The sequence below is a fragment of the Castor canadensis genome, chromosome 11, assembly GCF_047511655.1.
Source record: "Castor canadensis chromosome 11, mCasCan1.hap1v2, whole genome shotgun sequence".
NCBI classification, from domain to species: domain Eukaryota; kingdom Metazoa; phylum Chordata; class Mammalia; order Rodentia; family Castoridae; genus Castor; species Castor canadensis.
Window position 1 is genome coordinate 9,372,558 of NC_133396.1, and position 24,898 is coordinate 9,397,455.

General features: G+C 36.8%; 1 pseudogene; it reads left to right on the plus strand.

Moving 5' to 3' along the window:
- The window catches only part of LOC109678663 (YTH domain-containing family protein 3-like), a 160,873-nt pseudogene that overhangs the window by 16,561 nt on the left and 119,414 nt on the right, over positions 1-24,898 (plus strand).

Below are 24,898 nucleotides of genomic sequence, written 5' to 3' on the forward strand. Positions count from 1 at the left end.
CTATGCCCTTATTTTAGGCAAAAGTCACCCTTTTTGGAATGTGTGTAAATCATTTTCTTGACATATTAAAAGTGCAAATAAATTTCAAGGACTGGTTCAATGTCAGTGCTTCCATGAAAATGTATCTAAATTATTTGAAATTGCTCCTTCCTTCTGTATGCTAGGAAAATTCCTTTAGTCATTATGACAACATTCATCATATTCAAATTCATTTTTAGGTAACTCCTGCCCCTTCATGGAATAGCTCTATTACTGACTATTCTAGTTAAACTATGTCAGAAAACTATGATGGAACAAGAATTGGCCTTCATTTCTGAGTCTTTCACAGCCCTTAAAAGAGAAAGTTACATATAGAAAATACTCAGGGATTTTTATTAATGAAAAATTCATGGTAGAACTAAAATTTTAATTAGATAATTCAAAATTTCTCATTAAAGATAGAACACACTGGTCTTATAAATTAAAATGTATAAAATATAAGCATTTATTAGCCCTAGTTATAGAAATTCCAATAGTTTTATATATATAAATCTATATAATCTACATATATCTAAATCTAGATAGATAGGTATCTATCTATCTAAAGCACTTGCCTAGCAAGCATGAGGCTTTGAGTTCAAACCCTAGTACCACCAAAACCCAAAAAGTATTAATAAAAGCCTTCAGTAAAAAGGAAGAATAACTTCCTAACAAAACTTCTATTTATTTTACTACTTCGGCTATTTTCTAACATTTCAGATTCTAAAGTAAGTACAATGAAGCACAGAAAAGAAAAACCACTCGGCTTGTTCTCAGTTGTCTCCAATGCAAAGGAGCAAGGACATAGCACCTCTTGATCTCACCAAGGAGGAGAGGCAGCCCTTCAACCTGTGCACCATCACGTAATCCAATACACATTTCCTGGCCTTACACACAACAGAAAGATGCCAGCCATATCAACAATCCTACTGTGAGTGAGTCATTATGAAAAAGAAAACAGAGTTTTATTTTGGTTGCCATTTGGAATTTTAAAGATACTTTGTGTAATGAAAGATAACTGTAAAAAAGAAAAGGAATATTCAGGTCATAGCATTGGGAATAATGGATCAAAATTGGAAGAGAAATTGGTTGAAACTCAGCCTCTTAACCCCAAATATATCCACAGACATAAAAACCTGAGTGTAGTTGATGTATATTAGCAGAAAAAAACATGGTATAGAAAAATGGTATCATTTTGAATCAATTATCTTAGAGTGAGAAAGCCTTCCTGATATCATACAAAGTCCATGAAATGTAAAAGTATAAAAATATTCAACAATCTAAGTTTGCAAAAGTTAAAACAATTTACTATAAATACCATAAAGAAAGTCAAAAGTTGGGCAATAAATCAGGAAAACATATTTGTTAAATGTTAGAGACAAAGGCCTAATTTCTTTAATGTAGTTTTATCTCCTTTAAATGCACAAAATAAGAACTATTTGTATTTTCTTTTATGTAGACTATCCCTGTCCAAATCCATTGTCTGTTTAATTAGGGTGTTTTTCTACGATTTATTTTATAGGTATTTCTGAACATAGGAACATTGGCACATAATTTATGATAGCAAAATATTGTAAGTAATTGAATAGCTATAAATAAGTGGCTAGCTGGAGAAATTATGACACCTTTATAGAATAAAATACTACTATAAGAAAGGGCAACTTCTTATTGATATAACATGATTTCTTTTGCTGTAATTTGGATCTTCATATACAGCTACTTGAGCCACTCTATCTGGCCTTTTTTTGTGGTGGGTTTTTTTGAGATAGGGTCTTATGAACTATTTGTCCATGCTGGTTTTGAACTGTGATCCTCCTGATCTCTGCCTCCTGAGTAGCTAGGATTACAGGTGTGGGCCACTGGAGCCTGGCTTGCTTAGCCTTAATATGATAACATTTGTGTAAAATAAGAACATTGTGGAAGCCCCAAAGGCTTACATGTTAAAGGCTTAATCCTCAGTTTGGTGGAAATTTTGAGGTAGGGTCCAATGGGATGTTTTGTTCATTGGGGGTGTGTTCTCAAAGGGGATTGTGGTACCCTGTTCTCTTCCTTTCTCTTTTCTTTCCTGATCAGGGGTGAATGGTTTTATTCAACCACACACCCCACAATGATGTGCCAACACAGACTCGAAGCTGTAGGAGCAATCAGTTATGGACTGAAACCTCCAAAACTGTAAGCCAAAATAAAACATTTCACTTTGCAGATTGATTTATCTCAGTTACAGTAACGGAAATACGATGAACACATCCCTGATATATTATTAACTAGAAAAAATTACAGAAGTGTGTATGTGAATGTAGTATTTCTAGGGTGCACCATATGCATAAGAAATATCTTTTCATATTTACAGCTAAATTCATAACAGTGAAAATACACAGAAAAAACAGTAATGGCTATTGTCATCAGATAGAGCAACTAGGTACATGTGGACTGTCTGGGAGAAAGAATAGTGGATGAGACTGTACCATAATTAAACATAATAATATTGCAGCAAATCATGTGAACATTCACATTAAATGAAATACATAAAATGATCAATGACTTCATATCCATTAAAATAGGTTTTGCCAACAATTGAATTTGTCACAATGTTCCAATGTATCTTACTATTTCAGAAATGAAATTGGATTTGGGGATGAAATTGGATTTTGAGAATTATATATAAGAGGTTGCAGAGTGGACTAATAAGTTCATAATAATTTGATTTTAATTGAATATCAAAATATTAAACATATTCAGGTGTCAGATATGGTTGAGTTGGTCAAGGATGGATCTAGAGAAAATAATTCTTGCAAAAATTTTGTTTCTAAATTACATGGCTTTTTATTATAGTACTTACAGGTCACATACCCACCAAAATGAATCACAGCAGTTCTGTGACCACAAGAAAGCAACATGGCTATCTCAACTGCTTGTTAGAAAAGGTGGCTTATGAAATAATAAACCTAACAAAGGGGCAATTTCAAAGGTTGGGTCAGACTTTTATTATAGGGCAGAATAGAGATTTTCAAAGAAACGAGGCTTACATCAAGAACTAATTCTTACCAGTGAAATGGTACAATTTTAGAGGGATAAATCAGAGAAGGGAAACAAATGCTTTTACTTGCCAAATATTTATTGAGTGTTTATTGTATGCTAGGCACTGATCTGTGTCCTGAAATTAAATATACACAGTGGCCATGTCTTCACAAGACATAAAATAATAAAGAAGGTCTTTTTAGTTGCTCTCCATGCTGTGATAGCAACATGCACCATGGTGATTGGGAGGGTTATGGTTTGAATGTGAAATATCCCTCCATACATCTTATATTTTGAAAACTTGGTTCCATTTGATGGGACTGCCTTGGGAGGTTCTGAAAACTTTAAGAGATGGGGTCTAGCTGGAAGAAGTAGTTCACTGGGGACATGTCTGTGGGAGATGCATCTTGTCCTTTCCCTTCCTCTCTCTCTATTTCCTGTTTACCACAAGGTGGAAAAGCTCCTCTGCTATAAGCTCCTGCCACCATCATGTTCTACTACAGCACATGGGGCCAAACAACTATGGACTGAACCCTTTGAAACCATGAGCCAGAATAACTCCTTTCTACCTATTTTGGGCACAGTGATGCAAATACAACAAATAGAGGGAGTGATGTGGAGATACAGAGCTATTTAGGAAGAGTGATCAAAGGAGCGATCTGTGTGAGAAGAGGCATTGTAGGCCAGACTTGCTGCTCTGAGGGAGGCAGTCATGTGAGGCCCTAGGAAGTATATTCTAGGCAGAATTCATGTAAGTTCAAAAGCTGTGATAGATGAACATATTGACAGGTATAAAGAACACCTGGAAGACACTCATTCTTGCTGCAGAGTAAGGCCAGATCAGACTGAAAAGAAATTACATTGGTCAAATACGGCTTTAAAGGTCAACATGGAAACTTCATTTTTTTTTTCTTTTAAATAGCATGGAAGGTTTGGAGAAGAACTTGAACAACAGAACAACCTGATCTGATTCATGTTCTTAAAATATAATTTGGACATTTTATAGAAAAAAAGGTAGTTGGTATAGTTAGAGCAGGAATTAAGTTGGAGTCTTTTGTAACGGGCCAAGTCAGAATCATGAGAATTCAAGTGTTGGATTTGTGGAGTTAAGTTAGGCTGTATTCTGAAGTTAAGGAAATGTGGTTCATTAGTGAATTTGATGTGAGGTAAAGGAGTAAGACAGAGGAAAACGGCAATGGTCAGATCTATAACTAGACCACACTGGGTGGATGGTGATAGACCCCCTTTATTGGAATTAGTCGGGGAAGGGCAGATTTGAAGGGAAAAGTCATACGTTTTGGTCAGGATAAAGTGAAATACTGGATGCCTATCACACATCCAAATATCGCTGTTGAAAGTGCAAAGGACAGACAACTCAGACCTGGGACGTGACTATAGAAGTCTTAGGCATGTGTGTGGTATTTCATACAATCACAAGATTGTATAAAATCACATAGTGAGAAGCATTGAGAGAAAGTAGAACTGAGGGCCACATTTAAGATGAGAAAAGAGGAAGAGTAAGTAAGGGAGGATGCTAATGAAACAGAAACAAACTAGGTAGAGGGCACCAATGGGAGGGAGAGAATAACAGGAGGAAGCAAAGAAAGTGAATATGGCTGATGTACTTTCTATAAAAGAATGAATCTAGCATATTTAAATTTGTTGAAATCACCATAAGAAGGGGACTAAGGTAGAAAGAAGAAAAATGGAGGAGATGAACCAATTCAGGATATAATACATACATATATTGAAATGTCACAGTGAAACCCCCTATATAGCTATTTTAAGCATCAAAAAGATGTCTTTGTTTCAAAAATGAAGGACAGGAAGGTAAAACAGGTCCTGTGTGGGGGTTAGCACCAGTGGGAGGGGGGAGAACATAAAGAAAGAGTGAAGGAGGGTAAATATGGTAGAAATATTACGTACTTATGTATGAAAATGGAACAATGAGATCTGTTGAAACTATTCTACATAGAGGGGAAGGGGGATAAAGGAAAATGATGGAGTGGGAAAATCTAGCTAACATCTGTTGTAAGCACTTTCATAAATGTCACAATGTATCCCAAGTACAACAATAATATGCTGATAAAAATTTTTCAAAAAAGAAAATCAGGTGCTAGAGAAATCCAAAGAACATTCAATTGCAGCAAACTTTTAAGATATTAAGTGAAACAAAAACTGACACTGGGGTACATGAACAAAGCCTATTATTATATCAATGATTACTATGAGTTAATGAGTAGCAGGAGCAATGATCTTCATCCTCTTTGGGGACATGTTGACTTAGATTTGGGTCCAAAGCATCTCTGGCTCATCAAACATTCAGTCATTTACTTTCAAAATTGTCTTTCTCAAATTTAATGTACAAGTAAGTATGTGGGCTTTATGCCCCTTTCCATTCACACTTGTCAATATACTGCTAAAGGTCTTCCATGTTAGTAATGACAGAAGAAAGCCTAGCCCTGGAGAACACTGGCTTCTATATAGGCAACCCAAGAATTGTACTGTCTGGCTTTTTGTGGTTAAATAAGACCTCTGTTGACACTTGACTTAAGTGTGATTATCCTCAGCTGAAAATTTGAGAAACAGACCGTTTAGGGGAGGATTGATGCCGCGTGTTGCCCTGTACTCTGTGAAAGTATTCACTGTGAAGGCTAGCACACAACACCTGAAATTCATAATAACTCCAGAAGTGAGCTTGGATGCACTCCTTGTTTGTGGGGTTGTCTGACCACTAAATGATTGATGAGAGGCCTTAGTGGACGAGAATGTTGATTCACTGAAATGTGTAAAATGCACATTTCCTTTTTTTTTCTATTTAAACTATCAATGTATGGTCACCGTATTTAAGAGGTTGGTAATGTGAGTCTTTGTTAGTATTTCTCTGTGTTTTATTTCCCTTTGCTTTCCTGGAACAACTAACTCTAATGAAATCTGACATCTTAGTGCTAAAATGTGTTGACTCTCCTTCTCTGCCCTTATTGTACATTGAAAATGTGCATAAACTCTCTGTCAAATCACCAGTCTTAAAATGTTTACAGTTTCTTAGGTTTCTCTGAGGTGATCATGGGCCCCCACTTATTTGTTTTCTTATTGAAATGTAGACCAATCAGATATGAATGGAGGTAAGAAGGATTGGAACCAACAAATAGACTATCTTTACAGTGGATTCTATGGTGTATACCAGATGTCACCTTCAAATCCAACTTACTTCCCACTTGGCACTTACAATTGATGGATCATGATTGAATTCTTTCTGAAAAATGCTCTCAGAAGATAACTACCTTTAGCGGTCATACATCCTGGGCAGCCCACATCCAATAAAACATTAACATGTATGATAAGCACCTGGCTTACTTGCCTGAGGCTGAGCCAACTGTGAAGTACCTCCCTGGCTTGAGAACTCTCTTTGGGATTAGTTGATGCTTTGTTGGAGGGCTTGCTGTTCAACATGTTCCTCTCCCTAGTCCTGTTTTTTTCACTCCATCAAAGGTGTTGAGTCACAAAAGCTCCCCAATCAACTTGTGCATGCAAATCTCCATCTCAGAGTCTGCTTCTTAGACAACCTGAGCCAAGTCCATTTTAGAGTATTTAGAAGATGAGCAAGTTATTTCTGTAGCCAGCAGTCGGAAGCGCAGAATGTAATATTAAATGAATAAGGACATCCCCATCCTTTTGTAAACAGCCAGAGGGACAACTGTCTATAAACATCTCTTAAAGACAAGAAATTTGGAAAGAAGCTGGGAGGAACAAGTTATAACCAAGAATTGATGAACTTGCTCAGATCCCAGTACTATTATTTGACTCCAATGCTTGCTTTCTGATAACCAGTTGATAGACTAAGGCAGTATTTCTCAAAAGAGGAATACTTGCTAAAAATTCAAATTCTCAGATCTGCCTTAGAAGTCAAAATCCCTGGGAGAGGATCTGGTGATCTGCACTTAACAATCATTCCAGGAAATTCTTATAATTGGACAAGTTTTAGAAAATTAAAAACTCTAGAAAAATGTCCACCAGATACAGCTGTTGAGAGAAACTATTTTTAGAAAAACAACAACAATACACTCTGTAGAAAGCCACCTTCTGTTACAGCCAGTTTACTCACAGGCTCTGAGGCCCAAACAACCACTTCTGTTCCCATATTGGTTACCAAAAAAACTACACTAATGAAAATAGTAAACAAATTAGATGTGTCTTTTTTCAAAGCACTATTTAATTAAGATGAAAATTAAGCTCCCTGGTGAGAGAATAATAAAATCCCTTTGGGGTCAGAATGGCATATATTACTTAGAGCCTTTCTTCTGCATCCAGGATTTAGGACAGAAAATAAGGTGAGTTTAATGCCTGCCTGTATAGACTGAACCTGAGGTTTGAGATTCAGAGCCGGGCCCTGATAGATCTTCTTAGTATTTTCTGAGGGTCCTGTATTTCTTCTTTATTTTCTTTCTGTGTTACAAAAGGCACAGCTGAATACTGGTTAATGTACTGTACAAGTTGCCTACGCTAGGCTAAATCACTTCTGCAGGATGTCATAGTACTTTTAATTTGTGACTCATCAGAATAAATTGTGTAGATGTTATTTCAATGGTGGTATATCAGAAACCCCCAGTTCCTTTACCTATAAAAGTTTTCGATATAACAAGTTGCTTTTCATTATGATTGTAAAAACAGTCATTTGTGTAATTCTTGTTGGCTTTGCTAGGAAGTTAGCAATTTTAAGACCTAAAAATTAGATTTGGTTACTGCATCGTTCATGAGAGTTTTGGGGATATCAGCATTTCATCACTTCTGAATGGTGATAACCAAGAAGTCTACAGAAAATAAGCTTTATTACATCTATAGTAATGAGGCTTGCTGGTCCCAGCCTCTAATAATTCCTTTGGGTGTCTCAAGGAGTCCGAGCCAAAGCAGTCAAAAGCATGTCTTTTTGACAGTCTAAAGACTTTGCAGACATTGATTTCCTATCCTTTTGACACTTGTATGAGGTTGGTGTTTCCTTCATAAATGTTCTTGGTTTTCCTCCAGATCATTCAGTGGATTTCTCTGACAAATTTACAGTCCTGGATGGATTTGTGATCACAAGATAAAATCTTTGACAAGTTTCTTTCTTTTCCTGCCCTCCATGACTTGAAGCCATGCTTTGTAAGTAAGAGTTTCAATCTGATGACCAAGGCATTCACAAATTATCAAAAGAAAAATCTGTCTACTGAACAATAATTCAGAATGTATTTTGCATTGGAAAATCATTACCATGTCACCTGTGTCATTGCTAGTACCGTCAGGCATAATGGACAATTTCACTGAATATCTGAATATTTGAGCCACTTCAGAACAGTTTTCCCTTTGTTTGTAAAAGCATACTTTCAAACCTGGGTAAAAATACTTGTTTCACTATAGATTACAGCAACACATAGACATAGAGACTTACATAACACAAGTAGACATACATCAGCGTTAACAATAAGATGGATAAATCAAAAGTTTTGTGGACCTTAATCAATACTTCTTGTCAGAAAACCTTTGGTGAATAGAAAAAAAAAGGGGTATCATGAAAAGTTACCTTGGACTTTTCACATCTTCTAGTTGAAAGCCAATAATTTGAAGATTTCAGTTTTAAGGTATCTGCCATAATAACAAAATAATTGGTTGAAAAGCAACTTTTGTTTCTGTTCCATAGCATGAAAACACGACAGTAATTAGAAGTAAAACAAAATATTTTGGTGATTTTTTTCCTTTTGGATAAATTTTAATAAGCTTGAGAAGTTTTTGAAAATAGAAGAGATGAAGCAGGTAAAGTTGAATGATGTTCCAATTGAGACTATAGGATCTGATAATTAATGGGACCTACTGGAGCAGAAACTTCCTAGACTGAGGGCCTTATCTGTGCCTAATGGTGGGAAGACAATAATGCACCAGTGCTCATAGGTACCGAATGGGTGTTTATTCAATAAATGAACTAAAGAAAAAATTTTAAAAATGATGTAGATAAGTTTGTCTGAAGTTCCTAGATTGAGATGTTGAATGTGTAATGATTCTTCAAACCAGGAATGCTCAATAGGATAGTGACTGGATACATGTGGCTATTTAAATTCAAATAAGTTTTAATTAAAGTTAACTTCCTTCCTTCCCTCCCTCCTTCCTTCCTTCCCTCCCTCCTTTTCTCCCTCCTTCCTTCCCTCCTTCCCTCCCTGCTTTCCTTCCTTCCTTTCACTCCTTCCCTCCTTCCTTTTCATGCTTCCTTCCTTCCTTCCCTCCTTCCATCCCTCCTTCCTTCCCTTCTTCCTTCCCTCCTTCCTTCCTTTCTTCCTTCCTTCTTTTTCATCCTTCCCTTCTTCTTTTCCTCTCTCCTCTCCTTCCCTCCCTCTCTCTCTTTTCCTCCCTCTCTCCTTTCCTCCCTCCTTCCTTCCTTCCCTCTTTCCCTCCTTCCCTCCTTCCTTCCCACTTTCCCTCCTTCCCTCCTTCCTTTCTTCCTTCCCTCCTTCCTTCCTTTCCTTCCTTTCTTTTCTCTCTCTTCCTTTCATTTTTTCTCTCTTTCTCTCTCTCTCTCTCTCTCCCTTTCTTTTCTCTCTTTCTGTGACTTTGGGATTTGAACTTAGGGATTTCAGCTTGCCAGGTGCTCTAACAACCAAGCCCCACTGTTGGATGGCAGTCTTTCTTCCTTCGATCTTCTGGATAGTTGGCATATATCACCATACCCAACCTACTGATTGAGATGGGGTCTCCCTAACTTCTCCCCCTGGGTTGGCCTCCAACAATGATCCTCCTCATCTCTCCTCCTAAGTAGCTTGGATTTCAGGCAGGAACCACCATGACTGGCAATGTCTTTATTAAGTAGCCACATTTCAAGGGCTTAACAGCCACATGTGGCTCGTGCCACCATCCTGGACCTTATGGATGAAGAGCATTTCCATCAGCACAGACAGTTCCATTGCATAGCACAGACTCTAAACAAATACAAAGATTGTCAGAAAAGAAGCAAGAATGGGGACAATTCCCCCTACTAGAGTCTCACATTTTGAACTATTTTCATGCAGGTTGTTACTGACCGCAGATTTGATTTGTTTCAAATCCAAACTCTACTTCCTTTAAAAACAATAGTTCCTAGGTATCCCTATTTCTCTTGTTGACAGCAACCCAGGTTCAAAAAATATTTTCTATCTTTCTTTAGTCGAGTGAAAACCTTGTAGAGTTTTTTCTACGCAGCATCTGTTGGATGAATCCTTTCTTTTCTATCTCTGCTGTATAGACACCTGCATAATTTGCATTATACTTTGGTGTTAACATTAATGGATAGTGGTTTGTCACAAGAGCAAGCACCCTCATTTCAGTGGAGGAAAGCATCCAAAACACACAAATTGGCAATCAACTCCATTTTATTTGATTAAGCTCGTAAAGTATATTGTACTTGACTTTCCACCATCTTTTTTGTAACTGGAAAGTTGAGCTGTACAATTTGTGCATATTAATTATTGAGTTCTGACATATTTACATGCCTGTGAAAATGTCAACACAAAGTCATGCTTATGTTCCAGTGCTTATCTTATACTTTGTGGTAGTCATTCCCAAAATAACTACCTGTCTACCCACTTACCACACACTTATCTACAGATTAGTCTGCATTTTGTAGTTTTATATAATGTTTGCATAAATTTTTATGTGTGTGCTCTTTTTTTTTTAATCTCAATTCTTTCAATCAGCACAGAGCTTTTTTTTTTTTTTTTTTTTTATTTTCTGGTACTGGGGCTTGAACTCAGGGCCTCCCATATGCTAGGTAATTGCTCTTCCATTTGAGCTGCCCCAAGCCCTTTTGTTTTATTTTGATTTTGAGGTGAGTCTTGCTAACTTTGCCTGGGCTGGCCTTGAACTTGCAGTCCTTCTACCTCAGCTTCCTGAGTAGCTAAAATAATAGTCATGCACCACAATGCATAGCTAGCACACTTGGCACACTTGTGACTTGTCTATCTAAGTTGTTGCATATACTAATAATTTTTTCTTATAGAAAAATATTCATTGTATGCATCTATTACAATTTGTTTTATGGAGAATTTAACTGTTATAAATAAAAGCCGTTGTGCATACTTATGTAGACATCAATATATCAACATTCACTTTGAAGAACACCTAGGAGAGGGATGGCTTGGTCAAATGCTAGATATATTTCTGTTTTTAAGAAGCAGTCTAACTGGTTCTTTTCATTCATTTTTAAATGAATGAAAAATTCACATTTGCATAGAAGTGTAAAGGAGTCCAGTTTGCTCCACATCTTTACCAAGACTTTGCATACTTAAAATTTTAACTATTCTTTTCAGTATATATCCTCTCATTTTGATTTTAATCTGTACCTAAATCCCATCTTTTTAAATACTTACTCATCATTTGTTTTTCTTCTTTAGTGAAGTGTTTGTTCAAATTCTGTGGACCTTTTTTTTTTTTAAATTGGGAAGAGTTGTAATCATTCTTTATACATTCTAGACATTAGTTCTTTATAGAAGAGTTTCACAAGTATTTTCTACCAGTCTGTGGCTTGCTCTTTCATTTTTATAAAAGTATCTTCTGATATGCAAAAGTGTTTAATTTTGACTAAGTCCAATTTAGCATTTTTTAGAATTTTAGACTTGGTACTTTGAGTGAACTAATTAAGAAATTTCAACAAAATCCAGAGCTATTAAGATATTCTCATATTTCTTGTGAAAACCTTATAGTTTGAGCTTTTATGAAAGCTGTTTATGTTGTATGATCTACTTTGACTTAAGTTTGAATGTAGCATGAGAATAGAATTAGGGTTCATTGTTTTCCTTATGACTGTCTTGTACATGAAGTGAGATAAGAGTCCAAAATCATTATTCTGAATGTGTAAGAGGTGCTCAAGTTGCTTTTGCTGAAAAGCTCTGACTCCTTACTTGAGCCCACAGATTAATTTAAAACAGAAGCTTGGCATCCCTGCCTCCATTTTGTGTTTGTCTTTGCTCTAAGCCATTTTTTTTACATTCACTTTGCAAACTCACTTTACCTTGGATTCCAAAAAGTATAAAACTGGTAACATCTTTATGACAAGGAAGCAGAGTCACCTGGACCTGCCACCCTCTCAGTGAGAACAATTCACACCCCAAGCCAGAGTAATCCTCTAAATCAAGAGCCAGATTATTCCTTCCATGTGATAACTTCCCAGAACTGGACCAGATTACCTGCTTGACCAAGATTGCCAGCCCCTCCAGTCATGAAACCAACCAGACCACGTCTGTCACTAAACTGTTTAACTTTATCGTCCTTTGTTCCTTATCCCAGTTCTTTTGTCTATTTAGCCTATAGCTCATGTCTGTAACCCAAAGATGGCTGTACATGAGCTGAGTGCTTCCTCTGCCTTTTCTCATGGCAAGTCCTGAGCTGTGTAATAAACCTCATTTCTCTGCCTTCACCATGCCTCTTTACTTGGCATTCAGAGATGGATGGCTGGACCTGGCACATGGAATCTCAGGAGTTTGGTCCAAAACTCTGGTTTTAAATGTGGGTAGACAATTTTTTTGCAACAACATTTAGTGAAAGAACTGTCCCTTCCTCATTTTGTACTATCGGCACCTTTGTCAAGTCTCAGTTGACTGGAAATACATATAATTAGTGTTGTACTTTGTATCTGGAATGTCCCCCAAAGTTTTGATCCCTAGCCCAGGGTCCTATTGGAAGGTTATGGAACCTTTAAGAGGTGAGACCTAATGGAAAGTTAAGTCATTAGGAGCATGCCCTGGGATGAGGATATGGGGACTCAAACTTGTTCTTCTTCCTCCCTTTTTATTCCCAGCTGTCATGAGGTGTGCCCCTTCCTCTGCCACCTATTTCTACTATGATATTCTACTTTACCATAAGCCCAAAAGTGACAGGGACAATGAATTATGGACCGAAACCTTCAAAACTGTGAGCCAAGAGCACCCTTTTCTCTTATTAAGTTGGATTTATTTCAGGTTCTGGTCACAGTAATGGGAAACTGACTAACACAATCAGTTTTGAAATCAGATAATATAATTTGTTCAACTGTGCTTATTTTCCAATGGGGTTATAAATTCTCTAGGTCTTTTACCTTTTCACATAAATTTTAGAATCAGATTACCAATTTACACACACACAAAAGAAAGTCTGCTGAGATTTTGATCAGGCTCATATTAAGTCTCTTGATCACTTTGGAAAAAGCTGGCATTTTAAGAATACTGATTTTTCCTATTCACGAACATGGTATATGCTCCATTTGTTTAGTACATTTAAGAAAATCTCTTTCACTGTTGCTTTTGTAGCTTCCATTGTGCAGGTCCTGGTCACATTTTATAAAATGTATCCCTAGTGATTTCATAATGAAATGCTACTGTAAATAATATTTCTTTTCAAATTCTAAATTCTGATTCCTCCTTACTAGCATGGAAATATAATTAGATTTTTTGTCAATTGACCTTTTATTCTGAAAGCTTACTTTTCCCTCTTTATTTTCTAATTTGCATGTCTTATATTTCTTTCCTTGTCATATTTCATTCCCTGGGACCTCCAGTAAAATGTTAAAAAATGTTGTATGCTGTCATCATGGCTTCATTAGTAATCATAGGGGAGAGAGGAAGTCATTCTATCTTTTATCACTATGCATGAGCCAAGTTAAAATTTCTGTGCTTCCCTTTGATCAGATTTAGGAAATTTTCTTCTTTTTCTAGTGCACTGAGTGTTCTTTTTTTTTTTTTAATCATTAAAAGCATCTTTCGTGAGCATTGGTGGTTTCTTTTTAAAAGGAATTTGTCCATTTCATCTAAGTTGTTGAATTTTGTGGCATAATGTATTTATAATAGCTGTTTTCATATATTTATTAGTTTTATCATTTGTGTGATTTCTGTGTCTCATATTCATCTGCTCCTTGGTGCACCTATTTTGTTATTTTAAATTAGATATTGTGTATAGTGAAATTAGCATTGTTGTATGTTAGAATTTTTTTAACATTCTTCCAAAGGTTTCTGCACTTTGTTCTGGCACAAAGATAAGTCACTTAAAGTTGATATAATGATTTTAATGCTTCCCTTAAATCTTTATTAGATGATACCAGGGACTAGGTGTTATCAAAACACTGTTCCCCATTTCTGAGGCAGGGATCTTCTAAGCACTCTTCCTGATGATTGATCCAAGGTTTCTTCACTGTGGCTGGTGAATATGTGAACTCTTTTCTTTGCTCTGAGAGCTGCTGTCCCTTGCTGGTGCTTCCTTTCCTGGTTTGGGAAGTATTTTAGGAGTACATCATTACTGCTAAAGATTCAAGTCAAATTCTCTGTAGATTCTTAGACTTCTTGTTGGTACTCTTCTTTTTGAACTCTATCCATGTTGAGTTTTCTTCATTCTCAACTCTGTTTCCGCTGTCCAGGGACACTGATGGACTTTGTCTGGGTTTCCCCTACTTAGGCTTTGAAACTCTCTGTGAACAGTAAATTTGAGCAGTCATAAAGAACACCTTGTTTGTCTTTTTTTCTCCCAAGGAGCACTACTTCCTTGAAGTATTTGTTATATAATGCCTAAAAGTTGGTTTTTTTTCATGCATATTTTGTATGGTTTTGAAGTTGGGAGGTAAGTCTGGTCTTTTTTTTCTCTTTCATGACTAAAACTGGAAAATTTCAGTTAAATTCTTTTATTATTTCTCCAAACTACTCAGTAAACTTGTACTTCAGAAAACAAATGTGCTAAATATATCTTGGGGGAAAATCCATTCTAATTAGAGTAACATTTTGTCAGTGACGATTCAAAGATATTTGACATAATAGAATAAGGAGATGAAAGATGTATAGTCTGGCTAGGATTAGTAATTTGTTTTTTCATTCTTATTATTTATCGTTCTTATAGTGGTGTACACCTGTGATCCCAGCTATATGGGAAGCATAGTTAGGAGGATCCCAGTCTGAGGCAGCTTCTGGGCAAAAACAGAAGACCTTATCTGAAAAATAACTGAAGCAAAAAGGGTTGGAGGTGTAGCTCAAATGGTAGAGCTAGTAAGACCTAGTAAGTATGAGGCCCTGAGCTCAAATTGAAGCACCACAAAAAAATTATACACAAATGTAGTTATGTCAGTGCCCATGTCTGTGAGACTAGTTCTCTGAATTTTTATAGCACTGGAGAATGTTTGCACCTACATCTATTACAATATAATATATCCCCTTTGAAATGATGAAATTTCTACACATTGGAAAATGTTTTCACATCATGTCTAAAAGCACAAGAACTACAAATGTATGGAAGAGCCCATCAAAATGAGTATAGATATCTCTCTCCCTCCATACATTTAGTATGCTAAGAACTGACAGAGCTGTTCCCATAAGAAACACAATTCATATTTACATTCCCTTAATAATAAGTAAAAAGCATTGATGAGAGTTAAATGTTCCTTCCAGGGATGACATGGAATCAGAAATTTCAGGGGCCTTCCCATTATTATTGATAGGAAAATACATGTTATTCTCACTAGGCTCCCAAGAGGTCAAAGGGAGCAGGGGAACACCCAGAAAGGGATGCCTTCATTCCTGAGATGCTTCTTGAACTATTGAGACTATTGTGTTGGCTAGTCTTCAATAACAGAGTTTCATTTATTTTCAATACATAGCTGATTAGCGAGTGGTTGTATGACTTGGCAATTTAAATATCTTTGACTCTAGTGCTGAATAGCAACCTGGGCACCATTTAAACTGTTTGAAATTGTCACAAAGGGCACACAGGTGTATGAGCACCTTGTAGATTCCTGCCAGAAAGGCTGCAGAAGTATTTCCAGACAAGAGCCAGATGGTATCTGGTGTTACTCTAACTCAGTACTTCTTCATATTTAATTCGTCTAAGAATTGCTGGAAGAGCTTGTTAAAATTACAGATTCTGGGGCTTGAGCCCTAAACATCCTAATTCCATAGGTTTGGATCTTTGGCATCTATACTTAATAAACATCTCTCATAAATATGAAAAATGTGCTGTGCTCCAAAGATCACACTTCAGAAACAGACTAAGATTGGCTGAGAATGAAATTCCAGAATTTATGTTTGGAGCAAAGCTCACTGAAGAAGGACTCATGCCTGCGTGCGTGCATGCATGTGTGTGTGCATGCATGCGTGTGTGTGTGTGTGTGTGTGTGTGTGTATGTATGTGTGTGTATCAGTATGCCTGTGAGCATTTTTGTTTGAGAGTTGATGTGTGATAAGTAGAGATAGTGGACAGAGAAAATAGGCATACTTCTGTGGGTAGGTTCGAATTTTGTTTTCTGGTTCTTCCGGATGGGAAAATAGAGGAGGTTTATATAATATTTCCCTACAAACCCAGTCCTCGTATAAGAAAGTTAGATTTACTCAATAGAAAGAAAGATTTATGAAGGTTGGGGAAATGTATGAAATCTGTGAGTGAGGGCAATTTTGAAATGAGACTTAAAACAAAGAAGAGACTGATCCATCTAGAATTGTTTGGATTAAGGCTCCCTGGTACTGTGGGGTTCTGACTTCCTTTCAGCTCTGTCTCCATAATTCTGCATGAGTAATCAGCCTCTATGCAGTGGCCATTAGGTAGACTTCTAAGTACTCACCTAATTCTGTTGCACGTGGCAGCCACTTTCCCTGCTGCTCAAGTGTTTAGAAGCTGTTTGGTTTTCACTTCTCCAACGCTACTTTTACTTTTGCTTTTCCTTGACTAAAATCTAATGTAGGTAGGGTAGATTATTTGAAATTATGATATACTAACTCAAGTAATTTTAAGAAAGGGTTTTGTGTGTGTGTGTGTGTGTATGTGTGTGTGTTCAAGAGAGAGAGAGGGCATGTGTGTAAATATGAACTTTTAAGGATTACATCTAAAAATCCTTTTCAGATAGACTCTAACAGATTTTATTCATTCTAATGACTTCAGTGATATGGATTCTTACTTATTCCTCTTGTTTTCTTCAAGTATGTTATTTTTATGTGATCATTTCAGTAGAATTGTGTGAGTCACATATATGTTAGCTTTTGACACTTATAGAGTAGATTCTAATTGCTAAGAGAGTATAGAATTATTACTTCCTAATTATGACAGTACCTAATTATACCTTTACCTTATGCATAAAACTTGTGGGTATGTAAGAAAAGCTACAGAAGGTTAGTATTTCTAGATACTGGTACTTTTTCCCTCCTGTGATATAGAGTAGACTGTTTAACAGAATAATCTTCAGACTGTGTCATGCTTGTTTATGAATCTCAGAAACTTACTTATGATATATAACCATACCATTCACTAGCTAAATGACTATGGCAATACATTGAGCTCTCTCTGCCTTATTTACTTTCAAAATGTGGAATAAGAATGTGTTGTTCATGAGGTTGTCATAAGGACTGAATGCACTATACATCACATATTGTATATGGTAAATAGTAAAAGAAAAGTGTATGCTAATATTAGAACTCGTATCTGTATTACCTAACATTTTTGGAGAATTTTACATTGTTACATGAAGTTTAATGGAAAATAACACTTGAGAGTGTAATATTTTTATGTTTGTAATAATTTATTCAGAGCCATGATCGTTTTTAACTTTGTGACAAAGTTTTTGTGTATTTTTGTCATTCTATCTATCTAATGGAATGTATAAAAAATAATTCCTGCTGTTACATACCCTGGAACAGATGAGCTAAAGTTGCCTGTTTGAGAATGAGTTCTATCAAAAATTTCAGCCTTAAATTTGAAACATATGGCCTTTGACTCATTAGTATTTAAGATGAAATGAACGATGTCTTCACTTTCCAATGTCTGTATTTGCAAGAGAGAATAAGAGGAAGTAAGTCTCGAGGAATAATATTGATTCCCCTTTAGCAAACCCTGTTGAAATGCACTGGTGTAGGCCTTGTTATTTTTAAGTGTCTGGATTTTCTTTATGAATTCATTAAAAAATATTCTAGCGGCTGTGGTGGCCTAGTATCTCATTCCAACATAAACTTACCACTGGAAAGCACATACCATTTAGCTCACCTTTTTCACTTCATGGCTTAATAATAATGACAAATTACAGGTGCTGAAGTGATGTTAGATCCCTTAGCATAACTGAGTCAATGCTCAGAATATTATTCTTTTGTCCAGAAATTCTTAGCATATATGGCATCTCGCTTGTGATTGGCAGTGAGTGCCTCACATGCAAGAATGCTATTTCAACAAACTGAAAATGATATTACCTTCATTAATTGGTAGTAACTTGTGCCTCTCATTATATCTTAGTATCAAGTTTGCAATAAGAGATATGACTATATCATTAGGTTTTCAAGTGATGCACATTGGGGAATGGGCTCAATAGCCATTAGGAAAGGATATCTCTTCCAATTTGGGTTCATCTTGGTCTCTTGATTCATCTCAAGATGAATTTTTGCACATCTCATAATCCATGATGAGGCTCTGGCTGTGTGAAATATTTGTCCAGTGATTTAAAAGTTCATTTTACAATGGTTCTTAGAAATTCACTATATTTACCTTACACATGGTGACACTGGTAAAGCCAAACATTAAGTTCTTATAGTTTTATTGTACATTTTTTTGAAAGTTTTATGGATATGATCAGGTCATTAGTGAATAGTGCCTTAGTTTTTTCTTTCCAATCTTAATGCTATTTTTCCCTTGTCTTATTGCATTGGCTAGGAATTCCAATATGACATTGAATAGAAGTTGCTAGAACTGAAACATTTTCATTGTTTCTGACTTCATATAGAAAGCTTTCCATGTTTTTACCATTAAGTTTGAGTGCTAGCAAAAGATTTTTTTGTAGATGTCTTTATAAAGGGTATATTTTGAGATTCCTACTTTTATTACTGATTTGGTGATTTTTAGTGATCAATGTAGGTTATATCAGTTATTACTTAGTTTTATCAATGTTTTCATTGGCTTTTCTTTATTATTTCTGCATATTCTATTTTGCTTTCTCTTCCTCTTCCTTTCCTTGCTTCTCTTCTTTGCCCTCCTCTTTTTTTTCCTTTAGATTTTTTGATGTGTCATTGATTTTTGGATCTTTATTTTTTTTTATAATATTACCACTTAAAACTGCATATTTCAGAGCCAGTTGAGGGAGGTGGGAATAGAGGATCTCAAGTTAGAAGTAAGCTTGTGATGCATTAGGGAGCTCCTGTCTCAGAAACAAAACAAAACAAAATAAAACCTACATATTTCATATTTACTTTAACTGTAGCTCACATTTTTTGGTATGTTATACTTTCTCGTTATTCAGTTAGAAGTATATAATATGCCCTGCGATGTTTTCTGTATGGATTGTTTAGAAAAAGGCTCTTTAATTTCTAAGTATTATTTTCTAATAATTCCATTGCAGTTGGACAATATACTCTGACTGCAGTGATTGTAGGACAAGATTTACTTTGGATGGTCTTGGTGATGGATCCATGTGTACTTATAAGAAGTTTGTATTCTATGGGTGGGGGTGTATTTTTCTGTGGGTAAAAATTAAGTTGGTTGACAATTATGCTAACCAACTAAATTTCTATTTGTTTTATCAATTTTAGAGATGTAAACATTGAATGGCTTATAATTAAGCATTTGTCTCCACTCACCCTTTTCCTTCATGTGTTTTGATAGTTGTAAGTTAAGTCACTGAAAAAACTTTTAGGTGTTTTGAAGTTCTTCTAGAAATGCCAATGTATTACTTACTAAGGCATTGACCACTTGAGGATGAGGAAAAAGTTTTCTTCAGAGAATGTGTGTGTGTGTGTGTGTGTGTGTGGTGTGTGTAGGAGGGGAGAGGTAGTGGTATATAGAAAGAAAACAATTACTATAAAAGTCAGACAAGAAGCAGTCATCATGATGCTTAGCTATACTTTGTAGAAACTACTAGTGGAGAGGAAATTATGAAGGTCCTAGAAAGATCCTGTCTTATAATGAAGCACTTCTTCTGTACTGTGGAGTGTGGGCTGAACGGAGGACTTTGGCTGAAGTTGCAGACACTGGAGTACTTGCCAGGCAGAGTAGCTGCTTGGAGGAAGGCAGGGATATCAAGGTCAAAGGCTCACCCTGCATGTTAGGTCAGCTTACTGAGACACGGCAGAGAAATCTAAGCCATTGATGCCATGCATAAAATACTACCTGTTGGGTCATACTGAGAGTGATTAATTTGTCTTTCAGTGTTATATAATAAAAAGGGTACCAATCTTGAGTCAAGCAATCATGAGTTCAAATCTTGCTTCTGTGACTTAATACTTCACACATATTTCATTTTTTTTTGTGGTACTGGGATTTGAACTTAGGGTCCCACACTTGCTAAGCAGGTACTCTACCACTTGAGCTACTCCTCCAGCCTGCTTCACACATATTTTGTACTTTCTGATCTTAGAACATATACTTCACTTTCCAGTGCCTGTTTTCTCATTTTTAAAACTGAGATGATATCTATTTTGCAAGGTAGTTACATGTAAGATGCAATAGAATTTAGTATATGAAGCAAGTAGTCTACATTTTCTACAAACTTTAGGCTTCTTTCTTCCTCAATAAATCTAGAGTTAGTATGAGTATAGAGAAGAATAGACATTTCCATGCATTTTTGCTGCATCCAGGTAAAGAATCAATAATCCAAGCTATTCAGGAGGCAGAGAACAGGAGAATGGCAGTTCTGGGGGCAAAACATTGGAGACTCTGTCTCATTTCAGCCAATCAGCTGGTCGTGACAGTGCACGCCTGTGACCCTAGCTACATGGGAGGCCCTAGGTAGGAGGATCACAGTCTGAGGCCTGCTCTGGGAAAAACATAAGACCCTACCTAAAAAAGGAAAAGAAAAGAAAAGAAAAAAGGGCTGGTGGCATGTCTCAAGTGGTAGAAATACCTGTCTAACAAATGTGGGGCGCTGAGTTCAAAGTCCAGTACTGTCAAATAATAAATATGTACATACATACATAAAAATAAATTAAATGTGTGTGCTGTTTTTTCTCTTTGGAATCTCTAATATCTGGGCTCTAGATTTCTTGAGCAAAGCATTTCTGTCTGCTGGAGAAGTGAACTCTCACTGTGGGGAGAAAGTGTCATTTTCAGGAAAATGTCACCTATTGCCCGTGATTGCTTCCCCCCACAACTTGTGTCTTGAGTACATGTAAAAGCGTATGATTCCTGACAGTTTTGCCTTATGGTTCACTTGCTCATGACACCACTTTTTTTTGGCAGGGGGAAGGGTTGGAGGTGGGAGGACAAGAGCCGCAGAGCAAACTAAGGGATGCTTTTGTTTTCTTAACTCCTTACTTTACTTATTTTGTCAGAGTTCCTTACTGCCCTGCACAAAATGATTTCAAAACCCACTCTATTTATGGCCATTGCTTGCCACTGATCCCTAATTAACTTAGCAGGTGCAGTTATTATTCTCACAGACGTCATTGCATGCATCAATTTCCCATGCTTCTCATTGATTACCTTGCTACTCTGTATTCTGGTTCTTCTTGCTCATCTTCCTTTGTGTCTAACCATCTGCTTTCAAGGAATGGAGAATAACAGCACACTACTCGCCCCAACCCTTCTACAGTCTGCCCTGTTTCTGCATGACGGTGCTGAAGTTGTCTTTATTTCACTGTTTCCCTGGCTGCCAGAGATGAAAGCAATCAAAACTGATAAATCCTGAAGTGCTTCCATTAACCAATCAGGAGCTGTCACTGCTGTCACGTCTGCCTTAAAAGAGGCCATTTTTGGTAGCTTAGACTAAATTCCTGTGTATGTGTCCACCGGGGATAGATATGTTTAGCCCTTAAAAGGTTTTTCAACTCTGCAATTTGTTGCAGAAACCAGCTCAAGGAGTGCAAAAGCCTCCTTTCCGCACCTTTCAAAATATAGAACAGATTTGGTAATTTTCTTGTTGCTTCTCACTTGTTCTAGAAAGTGACTGCATTTACATATTCAGTGAAGAAGAAACAAGCCTTGAAATTTCACACTTGGAGGAATCAAAGGAGCCAGGAGAGAATTTGTAGCCATCCAAACGATTGACAGGGTAGCAATGAGTGACACATGTTGCTGAGTGACTGTCTGCTGCTCAAAGGCTCAGACAGAGTTTGACATTTAAATTGCAGGCAGCCCTGGGTCCAATCCAGGAGCTGCCCGTGGTTGAACGCAGTTCTGATCACTTGTTTGAGGGGCGCCGTGGGGGTAAGGAGAAAAAAAAAAAAGAAAAATCAAATTGTTCTCGGAAATCATGTTTAATGTAGAAATCTGGTTAATATTAAAATGCAATCTTCAGTTTTCAAGTATTCTATTCCTCAAGGAAAAATATTTCCTGTTCAAGGGGCAGGAACAGTAAGCACTCCATTATTACATCACTTCCTATGTCAGACCCAACTAGCATTCAGAATGTATTACTGTATTGATAATGCTAATTTCAAAATGATGCCTTTTATTCCCCCCTTTGGTTAAAGGGTCTGGGCAAAATTCCAGTCATATGGATCAATTTAGCCTTAGACGATGCTGGCCAAGCTGATATTTCATGCACGATGTAGAACGTAGTCCTTCCACATGCTGGGATAGGAGGCTGTGCCTCCCTTCTGCTCATAGCATAACCTGGTATTTCTAGGAGACTCTCAAGAGAGCAGCTATCTCATGGGATTCTGAGAAGGGTGTGCCAGCAGCCTCAGGAAGGGGGATACCACGTTTCACTACACACGTGCAGCCTCCAATCTTGGAATTACTGAGGAGTTAGGAATTGATTTTTGGCACTCAACTTTGTGCCATGTTCAAATCAACTTGGTATTTTCCCTGTAGGCTTGGCTGGCTTTCCCCACAATGGCTCTCATCACCAGGAGGACATGTGGAGAGAACCACTGGTATTTATCCTGTTATCCAATTTTTTTTCTGCAATGCCTTGAAAATACTAAAACTGATGGTTTATTAGAATGAAACCTTTTACTTTCTTTTTGCTGTTTTTGGTGGTACGGGGATATGAAATCAGGGCTTTAGGCAAGTAGTCTACCACCTGAGACATCCTTTCAGCCCTTTTTTGCTTTAGGTTGCTTTTTAGGTAGGATCTCACACTTTTTCCTGAAAAAGTAATCTTCCTACCTATGCCTCCCAAGGAGCTGGGATCACAGACATGTGCTACCACAACCAGTTTGTTTGTTAGGTTGGCATCTTGCTGGGATTATAGGTATGAACTACTGCACCCAGCACAGAATGAAACCTTTTCAAGTATCTGTTCCCTACATAGTCACTATTCATTTAGAAAGCTATTAACCTAGTATGGAAGCATACTAGGTCAGTAAGAGGTATTTTCATTTGTACTAAGTCCTCCCAGGCCTTTGGAGGCAATAGGTGACTTGCTAGGTGGAGCTAGCCATAATCATGGTAAAGTCTATAGGGCCACAAGATGAGTGCCAAAAGAGAAACCTTAAATACAATGAGTTATTAATAATTCATCCCTTTGTGTTGTTTTTCAACGTTTCCTCCAGACAGGAAATACCCTGTTCACCTGTATTATTTTTCTAGTAATGAATTTAAAGGTAGGAAAAGAACGTATTTGTTCTAAGGGTATGTTTAGACTTCTTGCTTTGCAGTAGCGATGGTTACTGCTCAATGTAACTTCAAAATGAAGCTTTCCTCAAGCCTATTTTTGGGTGCATTCTTTTTATTTTCTAGGCACCTTCTCAAGTGACCTATATATTTAACCTACCGATGCTATAATGTACTTATTATTTCATCCTTATATTCCTATCTAATGAAGAGTTCAAAAGAGGAAACTTACCTGAAGTAAAGTATAATTTGATTCTGAGTAGCCAGAGCAAGGATTATGCAGAAAGAGGTGAAGAGCAGGGCCTTGAAGAAGATTTGAGTAAATGAGTGGAGGGAGACTAAATGAGTATACTTGGGTGCTGTTAAGGAGGAATTCTAGGTTAATAGAGCAGGACAGTGGATGTAAAAGAGGTATGAAAATTTATGATGAAACAAAAACAGTTCTTTGACAATAGAACCCTACTTCTTAGAATATATACAAAAAACCCTAAAATCTGTTTGCACATATACAAAACATATTGTCACAGTAATTTTCATAAATGATCAGCTAACATGAAAGCACAGACCCAAGTAGAAGATAAGGTTTTTAAAAAATTATGATGATGATGGCGGTGGTGATGATGGTGGTAGTGGTGTTGTTGGTGGTGGTGTTGGTGGTGATGGTGGTGGTAGTGGTTGTGTTGTTGGTGATGGTGGTGATGGTGGTGGTGGTACAGGTGGAGAAAACATCTCATTGCTTTGGGTCATACCTAAGTAGAAAATGGTAATTATGACCTTACTGAATTGGCTTAGCTAATTCTGTTGGATTGTGTTAAGGTAATAAAGTAATAATGATATGAAAAATTCAGAGATGTGGAATGTTTGTGGTGATTGGAGAATCAGAATGTTAAATGTTGGGTAAACTGTGTGCATGTTGAAGAGGGCAAGATGACATGTGAAATGAAGAAAATGGTGAATTTTGAGTTATGAGATTGAATTTTGTATTTTCTAAAAAATGACTAATATTTAGTACAATGCCTTATTTTTAAATTAGAGAAATTGAGTCTGTACCGCTAGCCTTGGAGACTAGGTCAGTATGATTGGGTTTTAGGTGAAAAGGAGGCTAGGTAAATTGAATCGCTAAGTTGCACACTTGAGATGATCTTGAATTTTTGATGAATAAGGATTTTTTTTAATTGTCATTACTGGAGTTTGAATTCTGGCTCTCGTGCTTGCTAAACAGTTGCTCTACCACATAAGCCACATTGCCAGCCCTTTTCTGCTTTAGTTATTTTTCAGATAGGATCTCCCATTTTTGCCTAGGGCTGCCCCAGATGATGAGCCTCCTACTTATGCCTCCTATGTAACTGGAATCATAGGTATGCAACACCACACCTGGATGATTGATTGG